The sequence below is a fragment of the Callospermophilus lateralis genome, chromosome 16, assembly GCF_048772815.1.
Source record: "Callospermophilus lateralis isolate mCalLat2 chromosome 16, mCalLat2.hap1, whole genome shotgun sequence".
Taxonomy (NCBI): Eukaryota; Metazoa; Chordata; class Mammalia; order Rodentia; family Sciuridae; genus Callospermophilus; species Callospermophilus lateralis.
In genome coordinates this window covers 73,864,381-73,873,199 of record NC_135320.1, presented here as the reverse complement: position 1 = coordinate 73,873,199, position 8,819 = coordinate 73,864,381, and the positions used below count along the sequence as shown (strand labels likewise).

Below are 8,819 nucleotides of genomic sequence, written 5' to 3'. Positions count from 1 at the left end.
GAAGGGTTTCCTGCAGAATTTCTGGGTTGCATCTTTAAGCAAAGGAGGTCATTGGCAAGTGATTGAAACGGAAGTATCTACAATGAAACTTCCAAACACAAATTATGTCATTAACCAAAGTAGGGAGTTTAGGAGCTTATACAAATTTTACAAGAAAGATAATGAGTTCAAGCTAGGTAAGTACTTTTAAAATAAGCATTATAGAGTTGAGTGCCACAGATGGGCCAAATGCTCTATTCATCAGCATCTGTCTGCTCCATAACAGCAGGTGTTCAGGGAGACAGAAAGTAAAGGACCAAGGAATACTTACACAGGATTCTGTTCAGTAGTGAAAGCTGAAATGACCCATCCACGTAGACGGAAGCATCTGCATAGGGTGGACAGGCAAATGGTGACATCTTGGCCACACCACATGCCTATGAGTCAGCCTCCCTTTGTCAGGGGCCTTTTGATATGAGAGGAGAGAATGAGAATTCCAAGGAAGAAGGCAGAATGAGAGCACAGAGGTTTGGGGAACAGCACCATGTAAACAAATGATCATAACATACTGTGGAAATGCCAGCGTTGATAGCCATACTGAAATTGCTATGGAGACTTTGAGCAAAGGTTACTGACAAGTCATTAGTCAGCCAAAGCTTCACCAGGGAGGAAATGTGTGCACAGATGAGTCAAAGTCTTCTGGGGACAGAAGAAGTCAAGGGGAATCCAGGATCGCACCACTTGTGCGGGAGACAGCATGGTGGGGGAGGGCCTGGCAGGGAGAGATGCACAGGGGCTTTGACATGGTGAATGTAGGTAGTGTGTGAGCAGGTGCCTGGGGGAAATGGAACTGAACTGCAGGCGAATCCACAAGACCCTGTCCAGAAACGGGTGGGCAAGCTTCTGCCACTGCACAGGCTTTGTGTCTAAGTTTTATGACTTTGCTTTTTCTTTTCTTGTTTCCTCTCTTGTCTCCCTATTGATCTTCAGGGCCCCTCGTGGGCAAGGATCTTTGCTTTCTGTTTTAGTCCCCACTCAATTTCCCTCTTGCCTTACATCACCCCCTTGCTCAGTTTGGATTTCAGAGGCTGATTTGAAAAATAATTTAAAGAAATAATATTTCTCAGATCGGAGGAGACTCAGACTTGGAATTCCTGGAAGAAATGACCAAAGATGAGTAGCTGATTTTTATGATATTTGGGTGGGATTTATTTAGATAAGGAACACTTTTGTTTGAGTAAGCAGTCGGACAATTGCTGATGGTGGAAGAGAAGTCTTGGCTTCAATGTTCTTCTAAACCAGAACAAATCAACTAGCACATGTAGAGACCTAGTGAAAGTCAGTGGTATTTAAGGGTTAAGCTTGACGAGAAATCTGATCCAGGATCCATGTGTGAGTGTGTGTGTGTGCAGGCAAGCGTGAGCCTCCCTATGAGTCTGACATGTCCAGAGGGGGATGCAGATGGTGATGCCATAGCCAAAGAAATACAGGGCACATTTTTCACATTTAAAGTTTTAATCACTAATACAAAGAAGGCTGAGCCAGGCCAAGTTCTACCCCATAAAGCATTTACTCTCACTTTAACACAGACATTTGGAATAATTCAAAACAAGGCTCCTAAAGCTGGAATTGTGGAATCTTATAGAGAAACCCTGATGCTCCCCCAGCAGCATTCTCTGCTTCCTGATAATGTTCTCCCTGTGGATGTTTATCAGTCACCAAATCTCGCCGTCCTCTCTGTGGAAAAAGACACTGGGTGAGTTTGCACCATTTTGTTGTTTTGTGCCAAAGACAGAACCCTCTGTCACTCTGCTAAGCAAGCAGAACATATCACAGCTGCTAAATTGTTCAACACCCCCACCCTACTGTCAACTCCTATTTCCTTTTTGAACCCCCACAAACATTTGCCTTAAATTTGTAACATTCAGGAAATTATTCAGTTCCAGGCAAGTTTTACAGATAAAGAAATTGAGACGAAGACAAATAAAAGGAATTACTCAAGATCAGAATCAGTTGATGGCCGACAGGATAGAACCCAGTAGCCTCATCCCAAGACATTTCTCTATTTTTTTCTTAATATTTCTTTTAAATTGACACATAGTAACTGTAAGGATTATGGGATACAATGTGGTGATTTGATGTATGTATATATATTGTGCTATGATTAGGTCAGACTAACAAATACATCACCTCGTAGAATTTGCCGTGTGTGGTGAAAACATTTGAAAACACTGGGCACAATATATCCTGAAATTGGAGCAATGCAGAGTTTAGCAGGCCCCTGTGCAAGGATGACAAGCAAATCCAGGAAATGCTCCTTATTTTGAGACCCAGTTTAGCATAAAAAAAAATCACTTGGTAATTTAAAAATATGTACCCCATTTTTTTTAATTGTAATCACCATTCTGTGCACTACATTACTGAAGCTCATTCTTCCTCTTGAACAGAATCTTTGTCCTCTTTCATACATATCCCTACCCCGTCTACCCTCCCTGCCCCAGCTTTTGGCAGCCACCATCCTACTCTCTCCTTCATGAGTTTAACTTTTGTAGATTTCACATATAAGTGAGATCACCCAAGGTATTTTTCTTTCTGTAGTTTCATTCTTTCTCACGTGTGAGTATGAATTTAAGGCTCCGTGTAACACTATTTGAAATACGAGTAAAGGTGCCTTTTCTTGATACCCAATTCTCCTTCACCACTCCATTTGAAACTGTGCACTAATACCTCTAGGGCTATGCATTCTTTATGGAACCTAAAATAAGTTTGATTCAAGGTGTGTAAGTATGGTGGGGTATTCAGAAGAGGAAATAAATTTGAACATACTAACACTCCCACCCAGAAGTTATTATTAAAGTTGGAAATTTCTCCTCTGAGACAGAAAATAATCTGGGAACTGGGGGCAAAGAAAAGGTGAAGTTTTCTTTTAGAAAATGCTAGTAGTTAGCAGTAGTAGGGTGCTCAGAATATCTTTCCCTTTTACTGTGGCAAAAGCAAGCCAAAGATACATGAGAATACACTGGAAAATGTTTGTCCCTTGTTGGTTCAACCATATCTCTCTGGATTTTCTCTTTGTAACTAGAGGAAGACGCCAAATGTATGTTCTGCATACCAAGAAGGAATAATTTGCACACAATGTTTGTCCTATGTTAAAGATGATCCACTCTGTGTTATGAATGGTGAAGAAAAAATATCCTAGATGTTAGTGGCAGACCATGAGAGAATGACCTGTCTCCTGGGATCACTTTCTTTATTATGGGGAAATCACAAGATCTCTGCAATAGACCAGAAATAGGCTTCTGCAGTCCCATCCCTGCAATTGCAACATTACTGAACTCAGCTATGATTTAGGTGGATGTCTACACAGAACAAAAATCTCTTCTGCTCTGAGCTCTCTTCAGAATCATCCCCACGTCATTGTCCCTCTACCATGTTATCTCACTCAATGTAGCATATCTCAAGTGCCTCCATTGACTGGAAATTCATTTCATACTGATGCAGTTCATGACACTTAATGATGGTTGTGACAGTTAAAATTCTCCTCTAGATTTAGCCAAAATAAACTGTTGATTCTACTCACTGCTTTGCATTCTTCTTGGGAAATGTCTCTTCCTGACTGGGACTAAGTGTTTAGAAATAGGGACTACTTTTAAGTTGTTTATCTCAGGCATTTTGTCATAGCAACAGAAAATGATTAATGCAGATATAGAAACTGGAAATCGTGAGATGTGTCTGGGAGACTACAGAGACTAGCCTGCAAGAAATGAAGATTTATATGAGAAAGTAGTGGAGACTGAGGCTGGAATCTGTGTCCTGGCTGCAGAAGTCACTGCTTTCCCTCTGCATAGAATTTTATGGGGTAGGATGAATTGAAGTAATCAAACCAGTGGTCTGGATTCAATGAGGCAGAACAATGTCCACTGAAGTGTCCTAAACTATCCTGATTGTATAGAAGTGAGAATTTGAAATTGAGGAAATGAAGAGGTCCAAAAGAAAGGGAAGGAAGGTGTTGGAGTGAAAGACACTTAGAGGAGAAACAGCCCACGTTCTGTGACTTTTGAACAACAACTAATTCTTGAACTTTCCCTTTATAATTTGCACCTCTTTTAGGGAGAGTAATCCCTGCTAGTTCCTAGGTGTAAGCATACTAACTGAACATTATAATTTTCTTAACTAGAAGGAAATAATTGACATACTTGTTTTCATTAACACCAAAATATTTTCAGCATAGATAGGTCTGTATGGAGGATGACTGTCCTGTATTGGTTTTATTTCGGTCATCAAAATACAGATAAAAATACAAGCTTGCCAAAAGGTTGAACTGAATGTAAGTAACTTCAAATCATTGCCTGCAACATACCGCTAAAAAAATCCTCATGTTATATAGATGCATTAACATTTTCTTCTTTGCTCCCAAAAGAATTGCTCACTATCTTTCAGTTAATTAGGGCTCTGCTATTGTTTGGTACCAGCCCTTCAAGGTTTAGAAGCATGAGGTTCATGTTTAAAATGTGTGGTTCATGTTTAACCTTGTCAGGTTTTAGATGAAAAGGAGACTTCAGAAAACACTGGTGTGTAAACAACTGAAACTCAGCCTTCAAGGGAAAAAAACTCGAGACTGAAAGAGCTGTCAAGCTGGGAGAGTCTTAAGAAGAATCTCTGCATAATGGCTTATAATGTTATCTTTCCCCAAGGACCCAAGAAATGGAAAATATATTAGTTTTTTCTCTCTGAGTAGCTTTTGGCAACAAACCATAAATGCACTTCATTAAAAACATCTTGGTGTCTCAAACCCATCGGCTAGAATATGTAATACATATGTTGAGGGTCTAATGGGGCTGTATGTGGGAGTGATCCGTGGGAGACCCCATGAGAGAAAGACTTATAGAAACAGATTTTCCTTAGAAGGGAGAATAGCAGAGCAAAGGATGGGAATGGAGAGGGAGGGAGGAGAGGAGGTAAAAGGGAACAAAATCTACCAAATTATGTACACGTACAAAACAACAAATCATATGTGTGTGTGTGTGCGTGTGTGTGTGTGTGTGTGTGTGTGTATAATGATTAAATTGTACTAATAAAAGTAATAACAATATAGGGAAGTTTAGTAGAGTAAATACATTAGGAAGAGGGAGGAGGAGAGGGAAAGAAAAGGTCCCAGGGATCAAATTATGATCAAATTATGTACATGTATTAATGTGGCATAATGAAGTCTACAATTATGTAATGCATCAAGAAAAAAAAAGAAAGAACCAGTTTTCGTACTTAGAAAAAAGAAAGAAACAGACTTTCCGGCTTCCTTGAAAATCCAGTGAGAGTCACTCAACTGCCATGCTCTTGATTTCTATTTCTTACTCTCTTCTCTGCTCTACCTGCATTTCTCCTCCATGTCAATGGGGGAAATATTTCCTATCTCAGTTTGGAATTATGCAGTCTTGGGTGTCCTTTATTTCCATACCCTGGTATGATCTTTGAAGTGGAGCTCTGGGTCTGTGCCAGAGAGCAGGTATGGTATGGGGAGAGCCTGGGCAGGTTGAGAATGATTAGGGAAGATTTTCCCCCATCATAGTCAAAGGAAGAATATCATTAACTCGTTCACATTTCCCCAGCTAGTAAGTGGAAGAATTAAGGATTGAAGCCAGCAGATTATCTCACCTCTGGCAGAAGCTGTTGATGCCTCCTTTCCATCTTCTATGATCTGATATCCATCCGGTGTCCTGATTGAGAATATTCAGGGCAGCACTTTGGTAAGGGGAGTTCTGGACACAGCCCATGACAGAGAGAGGGAGGAAGGGTGTAATTTGGGATTTCTCTACCCTCTGTGTTGGAAAGGTCTGAGGCTCACACTGTGGTAACTGAGTTGGTAATGGGTACTTTGTTGGTTATCTTCCTTGTATTATTCCTCCCCCTACTGTGAGTGTATCTTAAAATCAACTCACATATATATATTGCTTGATTCATTTTCCTTTACAGAGAAACCCAAACAAGGAAACAGGGTAAACCCAGACTGAAAAGCATGGTGGAAAATCGCCTGTATAATAGGTACACTTATCACTGGGATCCTTCAATGTCCTTTCTTCGTCTTTCTTCTTCCTCCTGCAGCCTTTGTCTCCACCCTAAAGTGACTACATCTTCTGCTTTTAGGTGCTTCCTCTTCCCCATTTCTCTCCTGAACTAATACAATTCTAACTTTCTTTACTGAAGTTTTAGGAAGACTGTAACACAATTAAAGTAAATCAACCTGAGACATGAGCTACTAAAAGCTTTTCACTCTGTCAAATGAATTTGTGTTTCAAAATAACCTGTCTTTTATCCAAAAGAATCTCTAAGGAATGCTGGATCAGGGATTTAAGATTCAATAGAACCAAATATTTTCAGTGTATAACAGTCATTGAATTAACTGAGGAAGGAGACAGAACTTCTTGAAGAAGCTGGGTGAAACATTGCCAAGGAAATAACACAGGAGCTGGGCTTTGCAAAATAGTGAACAAAATTGGTTCATAAAGAGAAGGTATGGGATTTCCAGTAGATGCAGTCTATTTTTTCAAACAAATTAATTTAGAAATAATTTTAGATTTAATTCCTTTTTTTTTTGTCAGTCTTTTTGCTGCTATGACCAAAAGACCTGACAAGAACAATTAGAGGAGGAAAAGTTTATTTGGGACCCATGGTTTCAGAGGTCTCAGTCCATTGAAGGCCAACTTTATTCCTCCATGCTCAAGATGAGGCAGAACAAAATTGTGGAAGAGTATGGTGGAGGAAAGCAACTCAGAGTGGGGAGATATTGAGAGAGAGAGAGAGAGAGAGAGAGAGAGAGAGAGAGAGAGAGAGACAGCATTATGCTCAACAAAAACAAAATACAAACCTTAAAAGCATATCCCCAGAGACCCACCTCCTCCAGCCACTCCATATCTGCCTAAAGTTACCATTCAGTGAACCCCTATCAGGGAATTAATTTACTGATTGAGTTATGGCTCTCATAACCCAATTATTTCACCCCTAAATCTTCTTGCATGGTCTCACCTGAGCTTTTAGAAACATATATCTAAACATAACAGTTTAAATGATAATACAGAAAGTCTGGCATACTTTTCATCCAGTTTTCTCTAATGCTAATGTGTTATTTCCATGATGCATATATGAAAACTAGTATAATAATATAGGTCAAGCATTCCTAATCTGAAAATCTGAAATCCTGAACACTCCTATATCTGAAACTCTCTGAGCACTAGCATAATGCCCCACGATGCTTGACATCATGTGATAAGTTGCTGTCAAAACACAGGAACACTAAAAATATCATATAAAATTAACTTTAGTCTCTGTATGTGAGGTGTATATGAAACAAATTAATTTCACATTTAGACTTAGTTCTTATTCCTGAGATACCTTATCAAATGTATGCAAATATTCCAAAATCCCAAATAATCCAAAATAAAAAGCACTACAGGTCCTAACTATTTTGGATAAGGGATACTCAACCTGCAATAGTACAATACCACTAACTAAACTGCAGACTTGATTTATATTTCACAAGTTTTCTAAGTAATGTCTTTTTCTTCTACTCCAGCTCAATCCAAAACACTGCATTTAGTCGACTTTAAGCTATGATGGATTATTTATTCCTTCAGATGTACTTTAAATCTCACAATCCAAGTCATGTGAGTACTTTCAAATCACAAAAGCCATGTTGTAGAAAAAACTGAGGTTCAGGAATAAGAAGTGATTATCTGGGGTCATGTTTCATTAGCAGTAAAGCGAGAGCCCCCGTCTGCCTCCTCCATGCCAGACTCAGGCCTTCCTCCTCTTCATTTCTGATCTTTTCCACCCCCTCTCCTGTCATTTCTTTCCTGATGCCTTCCTTCCTTCGTCTGCTCACTCTCTGCCCCTCTAGGCTTCTTCCCTACCAAACAGGAAAAGGAGCAGCAGAGGAAACACTTTCTCTGGTGTATCACCTGTGTGACGCGAGAAAGCTGATCTTGTCTGGACTTGAACAGAGTGGGCTGCAAGAAAGCCAGGAAAGAAAGACAGCTGGGAGTAGGGGTGACCTCTGCTTTCTATTGCAATGACAGGAGGGCATTATCTCAGGCCAAAGGGGCTCCGGGCCAGAAGACTTTCAATCAGAAGGAGTTTTCCTTCACCAGAGTCACAGATCTTTCCTTTCTCCCTCCATTGAGCCCTTGTGCCTTTGTTAAATTTGGCCCAGCATTTCCTTTCTCAAGGTGGATGAAAGGCAAGGTATTGCTGCTTCCAACCCAGAGGACTAGACCATCACTATGTCCTGGGGAACCGTGGCCCATATCCAAGATGATCATCAGCAGTCAAAGCATTGGAATCCATGTGGCTTTGGGCCATGGGAAGATATAAATCTTGTTTCACACCTGGCTCTGTCTGTTTATTGGGAGTTATTTGCAAAGTGCTCTGCTTACCCTTGCATTTTGTAGTTAATAACACTCTCCTTCCTGCAGCAAATCTCCCCTAAAACTGAGATCCTAGAAAGTTACCATGAGCTTTACTTCAGATTGTAGCTCAGAGAAAAATCTGATCCCAGGAACTAATGCTGAAAAGGCTATTAGTATGGTGCTAAACAAGTTAAGGAACCCCGACTCCCACCCCAAAAGAGTACTTGTCAGAAACTACAGGGGGTCTATGAAACTGGAAAACAGGCAATATCTCAGCATGAGGTATGAATGACGTCACCTTCTCTGCCTGGGACTACTTCTTCCCATTTTCCCTTCTGAGCGCCCCATTCTGTGATAGACATGGGGTGTGCTTGCTTTGTGTACCTCTATACCAGAGGGTAATAAAACCATAGGAGAGATGATTTCTCAAAGACAAAGTGG

The 8,819-nt window shown here is 40.3% G+C and overlaps 1 non-coding gene across 1 annotated transcript; it reads left to right on the top strand.

The window, feature by feature from the left end:
- The first annotated feature begins 2,199 nt into the window (after positions 1-2,199).
- Positions 2,200-2,305, top strand: LOC143382450 (U6 spliceosomal RNA). Its single transcript, XR_013088998.1, has one exon. It is a non-coding gene; the product is annotated as a U6 spliceosomal RNA (small nuclear RNA).
- The last annotated feature ends 6,514 nt before the right edge of the window (positions 2,306-8,819 follow it).